We start from the raw sequence: 12,697 nt of genomic DNA on the forward strand, positions 1-12,697 counted from the left end.
ATACTATAAGGATCAAGTCCTCTTGGGAGGGTTGGGAGGAGGGTGAGACTCAGCCAGGTGGAAGCTGAGACCTGTAAAGTCTGAACCTTGTCTACCAGCAGCCCTTGGAGACCAGTTGGGCCTCTGGCCTCTAACTGAGTGGCTGTGTGGGAATTCCTATTAAGTCCTTTGGAGAGGGAGGTTATAGGCCTTTTATATTATAATATGGTTAAGTTATAAGGGAAGACTTTTTTTTCTTGCTAAGTTTTATGTAAGTTGATTTCCTCATTGTATCTTGGTTATACTCTATGAGTTAAACTAGACAAAGACAGCTCTAACTTTTTTCAACTAAAGCTGTATTTTCCCACATACCCTGTAACTCTGAAGTTTTGTGCTTTGTAAAAAATTTTAAGTTACCTATTTTTTCATTTGAAGGATTATTCTAAAACTTGCTTAACACTGCTGGGTGCTGGCTACATATTTGCATTCCTAAGTGCTCTCATGAGGCTCTGACCTAGTAATCCATACTTTTATAAAGCAACTTCTAGATTATTTTTATGGTCAGGCAGATTCTAGAAATACCAGGTTAGAAAAATGACAGCATGGAAGCTGGTCTGATGCTAATAGTGGTAAGGCTGGCGACTACCTTCACCTGTTTGCCACTTGGAAAGTTGGTTGTGATGGAATAGCTTTGTTTCTGTGTATCTAATCATTTTTATCTTGACATGCTTTTGTTCTCATAAGAGACTCTTGGATGGAACCACAAAAGAGAGTCCTTTGTCAGCAGAGTAGAAGTCAGTTCCTGAGGGCTTTGTTTTTAGGAAAGTTTTGCAGACACTGATTACTAAGTGCTTCAGGGCAATCTTGGAGTTACTGGAGTGAAAGCCTGTGCCTCTGCCGAGAAGTCTTTAAGAATGTCTCAGTACTGACTCCTCCCCATTTCCCTGTTTTGGTTCAGACCCTGGAGATTATGAGTATGTGACATAATACATGACCAGAAATGGATGTGGAAGGGCCCCCATCCTCCCGGGACCAGCTTGGTTCTTTTTTTTTGGGGGGGGGGAAGGGTCCGGTTGTGGGGCCTGAACTCTGGGCCTGGGCACTGTCCCTCAGCTCTTCAGCTCAAGGCTAGCGCTCTACCACTTGAGCCACAGCGCCACTTCCGGCTTTTTTCTTTTTGCTTATGTGGTGCTGAGGAATCGAACCCAGGGCCTTGAGCATGCAAGGCAAGCGCTCTACCACTGAGCCACCTTCCCAGCCCAAGCTTGGTTCTATCTAAGTGAATTGGGCTATAATGGTGGCAGATTTGCCCACCATTGTATCAGCACTAAGCTCTAGTTGTACCGATGCAAGATCCATCTCAGCCTTACCCTAGGGGCTAAGACAGCTTACAAAATGGTTCAGCAGAAAGTGTGGATACCACAGGCACACATGGGCAAGGTGGGTAGGCCTGTGAGCTACCTACTACAAAGACAGGGAAGCAACTGGGGTTTCAGCACTTAATATGCCCTGGGAGTCTTCACTGCCATAGTACTACCAGGAGTTCCATGGCTTGTTGTGCTTTCCTGCAGTTCAGCTACCTGTGTGGCTCTGACATGAAGGGCAGACCCTGGAAGTGCTATGGGTGTATCTATTCTTGTTTTTGTTGATCTGCGTGCTGTTTTAATGCTTTGGACTCCATTTCTCATCTTTTGTAGAAGAGAAAAGGTTTTAGAAACATAAACAAGAATGTCAGAATTTTCTTGCACAGAGGGATGCTTTTTCTAGGAGGAAAATAGAGAAGTTCAAAGAGAGAAAGAGGGTGGGTATACTGGACTTGTCTCATGAATTTTGGCTTCAGCCTCATTGTCTTTGTACCACAGGATTTGTTCCACACCTCAGAAAGAAATTTGACCCTCTGATAAAACCAGGTAGAGCTTTCTAGGATGGCTTCACTGTTTCATTCCCCAAGTAGTCAGATTCTGTATGTAGGTGGGAAGAACAACATCTAGGAAGAGAAGCAGTGTCCACATTGCTTGAGGATGGAGTGAGGTTTTTCTAACCCATTGTTCTGCAGTGTTAGGAACTATTCTAGGCTTCCACAAAACCAGCTTTGTGTATTTTATTTTAATCAAGAATGAGCTTCAAAGGCCTGTTGGAATATAAGTTCTTGAGCACAAGGTCTTTGTTGGTTATAGTCTAGGTCAACTCCAGAGTCTGTATTGGCCTTAATGTAATGTCTCCACCTTTCCTAAAATAGTTGCAAGGCCTTTTGTCATCTGAAATACTCCAGTGGTCACCAATACTTTTTATTTGTGACTCACTATATATTAATATCAGGACATCCCATTTTACTCTTTTTTATACCAGCATGCTCTTTGCTTATCCCCTAGTCTTGTAGACTTTGTATCTTAGCTCAGCTTACCTCTCACTTGCTCTGGGAAGTTTCCTTTGACGACATTGGAATAATCTGGTGCCTCTGTATCCTGGTTACCTCATCTCTGGTCACCTCGTATTCTCTGTCTTAGGTGCTTATAAGCTGTGTCAAAGTCATGATTGTTACCTGTTCATTTCTCTGTCCTTGTTGACTGTAAGCTCCCTGAGAACAGGAAACCCAGCATATGCGTCCTCATGTGTCTCTTATCTGGCATATGGAATATATGAGGTGGGTATTGAGAGGCATAGGTGAGATGAGCACCTGATATATAGTTATCCTGAGCTAAAACCAGCATTCTCACGTTCATCTGTTTGACTCAAACCCTTGACCAGATAATGATGGCCATGTTTTCTGCTCAGAAACCAAGGAGCCGTAGGGCCATGGACTAGCTTTGTACTGGGACCATGAAGATGGGCTACTCCATGTTAACAGAGATGACTTTTTCCTGTTTTTCAGGGAAGCAGACTCTTGAGTTTGCAGCTGGCCTATAGTTTCTGTAATCCTTTAAGAAGCACTTCTTACAGGTAAGTGGTTGGTAGATTGTACCAGTGATGCCTATGTAGATTATACCAGAATGATCACAGTATTCCCTGTACCACTTGAAGTTCTTATTCTGTGGAAATAAAATGCTTAAATAAATGTAGGGTAGTATTTTATCAAGAAAGTGAAAAATGGTTTCCTGCCCCTGTTGTGAGTTAACTGGTGAAGGTGTTTATCTGACTGGCTGTTTTGGTTTGAATATGTAATGGCCAATGCAGGCCCAGGTATTGAACTTTTGGTCCCCAGCTCTCTAGCTTTTTGGGTTCTGGAAACTACAGGAGGTGGGACCTAGCTGGAGGGAGTAGGTCACTGGGGGGCATGTTCTTGAGGGTTGTCTCTGGCCTTGGACTCTTCCTGTATCCTTTCTCTTGGCATCCTCCTGACATAAGGCAAACATTCTCCTCTTCTCTGTGTTCCCACTGTCACGATGTTCTGTCCATAGGCCCAGAATCTAGAGAATCAAGGACTATATGGATTGAAATCTTTAAAATTATGGGTCAAAATAAAATTTTCCTTGTTAAGTTGCTTCTGTCAGGTATTTGGTCATGGTGAGGAATTAATATGGCATTAGTTATACTGGTGTTCTCCTGGGCATTGCTGGTCTTCTCATCACTGACATTCTTTCCTCTCCTTAGGCTCATGTTTTAGAATTCTTTTTCCTCATTTAAGACCCAACCAACATTTCACCTTTTATTTATCAAATATGTGAATGAGAAGCCCTTTGGACTGTTGTTCAGCAGAACAAACTAGTTTCTCTTTGCCCACATGACATGATATTCTTGTCATAGTAAGTCTAACTTCCTTGTGTGTGCCCATCTTTTTCTGCTAGTCTATGGATTTGCTTTTGCTATCATCTCATACTTAATATGGTTTTTGACATGAAGCAGGTTTTCAATAGATGAGTGAAGTTAGTCTGAGGAGAAAAAATGGCCTACCAAAACTGAACTAAAGCATAGCATGTATACACACATCATAATATATTTCTAGACTAAATGTATGATTTGTCAAGTGCTTTATAGTTTAATTACTTGCTCTTTGTTCATATTACTACACATAGTTGAAAACTTCCCATAATATCTTTGAGAGTTTTTGTTTCATTGTGTACTTCATGACTAGTCACTGAACAGTGATATACCAAATGGCTGTTGTGTGGCCATAAAAAGCCAGCCCTTTTGGTTGCTCTTGGAGAGACTATGTCAACCAGAACTGGGAAGCTCCAGTCAGCCCTTGCTGTTGCTATGTAGACCGCCTCAAGATTGAATATGTACCTAAATACATAGGCAGCAAGGGAGCAAGCAATAGATTTCCTAGTTTCCTACAGAAAGTAAAAATGTTTCTTGGTGTCTTAAGCATTTATTTTAAAAAATAGTTTAGGTTTAAAGAATTGTAGTAAAGGCCAGCCACTGGTGGCCTAGACCTGAGTGTGTTGGATTGAGTTATTGCTTTGTCTTGTGGATTTGGAGTAACACCTCCCAGGACAGTATGAATGGTATAGTCAGAATGGGACCAGGGTCCTTTTAGGAGTTGGTTGAATTCACTAAAGTTTAAGTGATGCTTAACTCTAACCAAAGAATATTTTTATATAGGAAAATGTGTCCTTGGGGTTTTGCACCCATTACCTGATTTTCACTGGCCCAACTGCAATAGAATGAGTCATTGTCAGGTATTTCCAGTTGCTTTGCTGGATGCATGCTGTGACTAAATAAAGAGAAATGAGTTCTCTTTTCACTTCTGTTCTCCATTATCAGTACAGGTATCCAGCCCTGCCAGAGTAGTCACGTACTCAGAGCATCTTCCTCTGGTGAAGTCCCTGCTGTATAGCTAGTGGCCTGAAAGAATGTAGTAAAAAACAAGGCAGTAACAGAAATTTGACTCCCAGTTGACCCTTTTCATGGTCTTGGGAACAATATAGTATAGCTCAGCTCAGGGATTTCCAGCCTCATGGAATCAAGTTGTCTGCCATATTTAAAAAATAAGCCCTGAATATAAATTGAATTATAAAGCCCCAGATGTTAAAATGTGAGTAGGCTGTAGCCTTCTTTGGAATTTGAGATATAGTTGAATATTTGGTCCACACCATCCCTGGAGTATATTTGTGGTGTCTGGTTTCCACCCTGCCTGTCTCATGGGGAGTGCTAACCAATTCAGAATGAATAATGAGCTGCTAGATCTGCCTAGTGTTGTACAGTATAGAAACAAAAAGGTAGGTGAGGATCTCAAGCAACTCAGCCCTCTTCTCACAGGGCTCACACTGGTGTATGCAGAGACACATCACAGAGCCATAGTTGAATCTTGATTATCCCACATCTTCCTGATTAGAAAGTCTGAGAATTTCCTTAGAGCTTCTGAATTTGTAGAATGTAGTACAGTGCTATTATTTCAATCAGTGAAACATTTATAATTTCTAAAGATTCAACTGTTTCATCAGTTGAATTTATAGATCAGGGTTAGTTTGTTTTAGACATAGCTATTTTGGTGCTAGAATTCAAAGATATTTGTTCAGTTTGGGCCACTTGTATGCAAGGTAGGCATTTTGGAGCAATCTGAGCAATGACAAGACAGTAACCTAGTCTACTGGTCTTGGACTGCAGTGCTTTTAGCATAATAGTCTCTGATTAACAATATTGTTGTTCTTGTTATTTTTATGCCAGACATGGGGCTTGAACACAGGGCCTGGGCATTGTCTCTAAGCTTCTTTTGCTCAAGGCTAGCCACTTCCAGATTTTTCTGTTTATGTGGTACTGAGGAATTGAATCTTGGGCTTCATGCATGCTAGGCAAGCACTCTACCACTAAGCCACATTCCCAGCTCCCAACAATGTTGTTTATTGCTGAAATGCCTGTGAGTAGGTACCAGTGAATGAAGGAACAAATAGCATCTCTTCCCCCAACAAGGCTTCTTCATTTTTTTTTTTCAGTTTTGTGCCTTCAGATAAAGCTTACTATTCAGTATAGTTTCTTAATGAGGAAGCAAATAGCCTTTCAAGTTTCAATGCAAAACTGGCTCACTGATAGACATCTCTGGGAAGGATTTGCTACTCTATTTCTAGATCACAATCAATGCATAATTTAGGAACCACTTTTTACTTGGATCAGGTAGCTTGTCAGTTATAATTTGTTGGCTAGTTTGTTTTGTCCACTGTAGGGATTTTGTTGTTGATCTGAAAGACTTAGAGATCCTTGCTTCCAGGAAAAGTTGATTTTCAGTGGAAGGTCTTAGAATTTTTGCCTTAAAAAAAAAAGATACTGTTTTAATCACTCTTCTGACATGGCCTCTTCCAATTAAGAAGTGACTTTTCCCTGTTCTAGAGACTCTTTCTAGGATTATACACCAGCATTTGAAGGAAGTCTTTGACTAAGTAGTTACAAAAGTAACTTTTCTTGGGAAACTGATATAAGAGGATCTTGAGTTGAAGGCCAACCTTGGCTACATAACTATCCCATCTGACAAAGCAAAACAAAAAACAACTTGTAAACATATTAAGCGAAAATTCCGTGAAAATGTTCTTTCATCTTTTGTAAGGATAAATTTTAGCTGGTTTCTTTTCCCTGTAGGGCGTTCTCCTATGGAGCAATTTCTGAGGGCCTGGTGGTCTCTCTAGTTCTTTGTTTAGATCAGAGAAGCTGTGGTTGGTTGCTCAGCTTGTCTTACCTCCCCTTCATTTCCTGATGGGATGTTCTGGTGCCTACCTCCTACATTTTTTCTGAATTCAGCTAGAAAGCCCGTTTTTCTTTGTGGATGCAATCTGAAAAAACCAACAGGGAATCTCCCACCACAGCCCAGCAGGCTGGGGAAAATAGTTCTCAATCACCTTGTTCCTGAGTTCAAAGTGCACTTCACATTTTATGGGGGTGACCAGCTCTCCCAAGGTGCTGGTTTGAGTGGGCCTGCGTTGTAGTTTGGTGGACAATTAACCACGCTGACTGCCTCCTTTTCCCAGGTCTTTCTGCCTGAGTTGACACTAATATTCTGAGTGAGAAGGGTCTGCTGCTCCTTTGAGCAGAGCACCAGGCCTGGAGTTGGGAAACATTTGATCTTGTTCAAAGGGGCTGTCTCTGAAGCATGAAGATTGAACTGATTGTGACCCCACCCTGGGGGATGGAGAAGCTCCAGAGAGTCAGGAGGACAAGCTAGCCAGTTACTAATCCCATTGGCCTGTGGGTCTTCAGAGTCTCATATCCATCTAAAGTAGAGAGAATTGGGGTTGAAGGCAATAAAGAAGGCCTTAAATGAGAGGAGCAGGGGGTCATTTCATCTAATTTTGTGGTTGTTACTGAGGAATAAAAGGCAAAGGAGATAATTTCATTAGCCCTGGTGAGATCTTTATCACAGGGAGGGAGATGGCATCTTGGGAGGCAGCAAGGATTCACAGGACTGTTCTTTCCTTCGTGGTAAACCTACAGCTAGCTCCCCATAGAGCTGGGAGAGGACTCTGGAGCCACAGGACCCTGCTGGGCATTATGGTCAGGAACTACAGTTGCTCCTGTCCTAATTAAGAAGCTGGTGGCTGGAAGTCCTGAAGAATCACTGTCAGCTCCTCAGGAACTGTCCTCGAGCTGAAAATGAAAAAACCTATCAGCCAAGCCAACTCATGTAGAATTGCAATGTCGTTTACCTCTGAGGGAGGCTTGCTAGGCATCTGTTGCTCACCTGATTTGTTCAGAGCCTCACGTTCCTTTGAGCTGAGTGTTGTTGGACACCTCTCATGTGGTAGAGATTGAGACCAAGCAGTGCCTTCTGTTTGATGAGTGCTGCTCTGTTCATAGTGTCTGTTCATATCTGCTGCTCTCACAAGCCTGCTAGGTAGACAGGTATTCCTATCCCAGTAGGCAGAGAGGGGAGTGAAGCAGACAGGTTATGTTGTTTTAAGGTCTCACAGTAGGAAAGTGGAGGCATCTCAGTTACATCTCTGGACTTGTAACTTTCCAACTGTGTCATCAGTAGAAGAAATTGAAAGGAGGAAGAGGAGATCAGTGCAAATTCTTCCAAGAAAAAGGGAGGGAGTAATGGTGAGCTGACAGTTCTCTGTACCAGCCACCAGCTGGCACCATTCCCCAAGGCTGCTTGGTTTCTTTCCTAAGAGGGGCAGAGTGGCCAGGCAATGAGAGAAGAAGAGAGGAGTGGAGAGAGGTGGGTGTCAGACTTTGTCATATTCCTCAGCAGAGTGCCAGTCACTTCCTGAGTGCCCATGGTCAGGAAGGACAATGACAGCCTCTGTCCACCATACTTTTTTTTTTTTGGTCCATCAGGGGCTTGAACTCTGGGCCTGGGCGCTGTCCCTCAGCTCTTCAGCTCAAGGCTAGTGCTCTACCACTGGAGCCACAGTGCCACTTCTGGCTTTTTCTGCTTATGTGGTACTGGGGAATTGAACCCAGGGCTTCATGCATGCTAGGCAAGCACTCTACCACTGAACCACCTCCCAGCCCTCTGTCCACCATACTTGATTCACATTCTCGCTGTCTTGTGTTTGTTTTCTTTTCCTTTAAAACATTTTTATTGTAACGGTAATGTACAGGGGGGGTTACAGTTATATGTCGGGTAAGGAATACATTTCCTTTTGAACAGTGTCATCCCCTCCTTCATCTTCTCCCAGTTTTTCCCCTCCCAACTTCCCTCTCTCCAAAGTTGCATAGTTCATTTCCAGCATAGTGTCTAGTGGGTTTCACTGCTGAATTGGTTCACCCTTTGTCTCACCGTTTCTGTGCTTCCCCTTCCCCGCTCCCCCAAATCAGATAAACTTACATACAAGACAAAGGGTACAGAAATAAAAAGCACTGACAGAAAGGAATTAACCATAGGAAAAAGGGAAAGAATAAAAAGAAGCATTTTCTTGTCTCCTTCAACTAGACTTTTACTATTATTGTTATTATTATTTTGGTGGCATATTGACTTCCTCAACTGTCTATATATTTCTGTTTAATATTTGTGGACTTAATTCTGAAAAATGAGAACTTCTCTTGATGTATTAGTAAGAACTGTATTAAATGTTAAGTAAACTTAATCTTAGAAAATCAACTGGTTAAGAGGGCTATTTTCCAAGTTGATAATGGAAGCTGTCACCTTTCTAGGGGATATGGTGTATTGGGAACTCCCAGGAAATGAGAATGTGGTCAGATCTTTCCTGAAATATTGTTGGAGGGCAGTTGCCAGGGATGAGGGTTGGGAGGGCAGATCTTGGCATGTTTCGTGAGTGCTTCTTCACATTCTGGACAAAAGTCTTTGCCCTGCAGTCCTCAGAGGAAAGCTTCTTGCTGTGACCAGCTGCTGTTTCCTCCCTCATGACTGGCTCATCAGGAGTTGGCTGTACTTCAGTGCCTCCTAAAAACTTTCCTCCCTGGTTGTGTTCAAGAAGTTAAGTGTAGTGTCAGAAATGATGTGAGTTGATGAAAAAGAAATAAACAAACCCAGGCAACAATGTGAGAAGGGTCTGGCAACCCTGCTCCTGTTTTTCTGTAGTTCTGATCTGAAGGAACCAGATTTCCTCTGTGTGGAAAGGATCCAGTATGAAGAAGGCTGAAATGTGCTTGCCAATGGGTCTTCCAGAGTGGGGCACTGCTTAGCCTAATCAACTGGGGTGGAAACATGTAGCTTATGGTTGGCAGAGTGGAGAGAAGTCACATGGCTACAGCCTGAGCTATATGACTCTGGAGTTAAAATAACATCTGTTCAGGGAAGTGGAACATTCCAGAGGGCTATAGTTCTTCTTTGGCACCAGGCAGAGTAGAGAAATGGAAGGATGGGGAGGATTTTGGCGCAGCTTCTTGTCCAAGCTCCTCAATTCAGTTTAAGATATTGAATGACTTGGCTGAAACTCAGGGCAGGATCTTATCTTTTTGTGTCCCTTTGTACCTCTGGTCCCTGGTATGAGTTAGGTGCTTGATATCAAACATTTGTCAGGGGGAACAAATAAAGATCTAATTCTTGACTTCCATTCCAGGGCTCAGAGGCATTTACGGCTGTGGAGTCTGTAAGAGATGGTGCTGTAAGAGTCTATAAAAGATAGTGAATATTTATGCATTAGCAAATGGAGACATAATATCAAACTGTTTACTTCAAGTTGGAGGGATGAGGGGAAGAGGACCTGCCTATGCTTGAGTAGGAGGCAGGACTGCCACCTTGCTCTGTATCTGGGCCCTTTTGCTCTGGATTTCATGTGAGTGGGGCCATTGGTACTTGGCCCTGCCTCCCTGGAGAACTCAGGATGATGAACACATAGACTTGAGGTTACCTATCTCCTTAAGCTTCATTACCCCTCATTTTGGTCACAGCCAGCTCCTTTATAGAGAGGTACACCACTTGGAGCCCATCAGAGTCATTATAGATGCTTGTGCATTGAAATGTTGCTGATGTGACTGGGATGTCCACATGTCTGCGGCAGAAGAAGTATGTTCTGTGCATGGTGTCTACCTCTGTCTAAACCCATTTGAGAATTGCAACTTAGCTGTTGTGGGCTGTGACCAAGGAAACCGGGTCTCGCCATGGTAACGCTTAGAACCCACAGTGGTAAATTCAGTGTAGTTAGAAGCCACACTGCTTCTTTGGGGCTGGTCATTCAAAGCCTTGCTATTTGTTTATATTCCATATTTAACATCTTGGCTAATTCAAAAGCAAACAAAATTAACCATGGTAGTAAATGGGGAGATTTAGAATAGTTACGAGAGATTAATTGAAGGTATCCAAAGAGATTTGTTAAAGTCAAGAAGTTTTCTTTCACAAACACTGACCCAAGGAGACAAAATTATTTACCACCAGTAGGTTTCATCCTCCCACCTTGTCCCATCCTCCCATCCTGACTAAGGATATGTGTCTTTAAGTTGACTTTTAGGCTTCACTACTTGGTTTCAAGGTGTTGAGGATGGATGGGCTTCTTCCTGGTAACTGCTGTAGTTGGACCTGGAATGTTCTCCAGCAGCTTATGTGTTAACTTGTTCCTCAGCGGATAGCACAATTGGTGGGGGTGATAGAGCCTTTAAGAGCTGGGGCCCAATAAGAGGTTGTGTTATGGGGCCAGCCCCTTTCTCTTTTCCTTATTCTGGTCATGAAGTGAAGTGCTTGCTCCCTCATGCACTCCTGCTATGATGTGCTAGCTTTCCAAAAGCAAGAGTGTGCCCACTGCCCATGCACGGAAACGTCCCACACTGTGAGCCAAGAGGAAGCTTTCTTCTTTTTAAGTCCTTGGTTTTAGGAATGTGTTACAGTTACAGAAAACTGACAAACACAACTGGCGTTTTCCTGTGGCATTTCTCAGTTACCTATAGGGGAGAGCCCAGATCCCTCTGGATCTGTAACAACTGCAATGCTGACTTTGTATGACCTTTCCTTCCCGCTCCAGAAGATGTAGCAGACCATGCATCTCCTTGGTAGGTCAGAGGACAAGCTGTTATAGACCCTGAATGAGGATTGCTGAAAGAGCTGGTTGGGTTCTGGCTTCTACGGTGTATTAAAATATTACAGAACACACACACACACACAGATCATAGTGCTTATTGGTGTGGAGCTGACAAACTTGCTGCAGGCCAGAGGTAGATTGGAGCAGGTCTCCATAGCTTTGAGATTACTAGCATCTGAACAAAAATAGCAAACTTAAATTTGCTCAATGGCATTAATCATTAGCTTGATTTTTAGTGAAAAATCAGGTCTTGGTGTATAGTAGTGTCTGTAGCCTGGAGTTTGAGCACTTTATAGGGACATTCTTGACATTGAAGTGAAGTTATATGTGAACTGGTCTTGTACAGTGCTAGCATAAGGCTTTGGGAAAGAAAGGAAATACTTATTTGACTCAAAATATTCTGTCTGTAAAATCATGCAAAGTAGAAAGCAATTAAGAACACATACATAGGGGCTGGGAAGGTGGCTCAGTGGTAGAGTGCTTGCCTTGTATGCATGAGGCCCTGGGTTTGATTCCTTAGCACCACATAAGCAGAAAAAGCTGGAAGTGGCGCTGTGGCTCAAATGGTAGAGCTCTAGCCTTGAGCTGAAGAGCTCAGGGACAGTGCCCAGGCCGAGTTCAGGCCCACGACTGACCAAAATAAATAAATAAATAAATAAATAAAATATATAGATATAGATAGATAGATAGAGAAAAACCAGTTCACTGAAAAATCTAGTTTCCTTAATTCATCTGTGATTCTTCAGGATTCTTGAAAGTACAGACAGAAATGAGGTTGGATTATCCAATTTTCTCAAATGTGAATTTTTATGGAGGGTATTTTAGAAAGCAAATCCTTTATTAGAAAAGTATTTTTTCATTGACAATTGTTGAAGGAATATAATTTTGTATATTTACTTGGGTATTTTTGTTGCATGTGGATGTAGAGTCAACAAAGTAATTCTCTTTAATACTCTTTGGAGGGGGGGGTGTTCTGTAATCACAGTGACAAAAAGTTAATGGAGATTTATGTAATAGTTTTTATATTTACAGAATTAAATGCTGAAATATGATGAAATTCTGTATTCATCTGATTCTGGCTCACTATGAAAATTAATGTTGCTAGAAAATTAGTTTAAATTCATGGTTTTCTTATTGCAAAGCAAAGTGGCATATATACATTAATTAATTAGTCTCCCAAGTAAAGTATAAATTACATAAGTATGGTTTTCTAGGAGTGAAGAATAAAATTCTGCAAGTGCTTGCTAATGTTTTTATAACATAAATCAGGGAAGCCTTTCATATGTCCAGTCTTTCTTTGTAGCATTTCTCTAGATGATTTCCTCCCTTGTTATATGAAATCTTTTCCCACGATACAACCAAAATAAAATGGC

The 12,697-nt window shown here is 42.1% G+C and overlaps 1 protein-coding gene across 4 annotated transcripts in view; it reads left to right on the forward strand.

Moving 5' to 3' along the window:
• Lhfpl2 (LHFPL tetraspan subfamily member 2) overlaps positions 1-12,697 on the forward strand; it is a 147,091-nt gene that overhangs the window by 8,206 nt on the left and 126,188 nt on the right. For 3 of the 4 annotated variants that reach the window (XR_011373742.1, XM_070031210.1, XM_070031211.1), the window contains exon 2: positions 2,852-2,919. The exons of the other annotated variant lie outside the window; for it this stretch is intronic. The gene's annotated coding sequence lies outside the window, so the exon portion shown is untranslated. The remainder of the gene's footprint in view (positions 1-2,851; positions 2,920-12,697) is intronic. 4 annotated transcript variants of the gene reach the window in all.

Source organism: Dipodomys merriami, unplaced genomic scaffold, assembly GCF_024711535.1.
Source record: "Dipodomys merriami isolate MVZ:Mamm:240054 unplaced genomic scaffold, mDipMer1.0.p SCAF_20, whole genome shotgun sequence".
NCBI lineage: Eukaryota > Metazoa > Chordata > Mammalia > Rodentia > Heteromyidae > Dipodomys > Dipodomys merriami.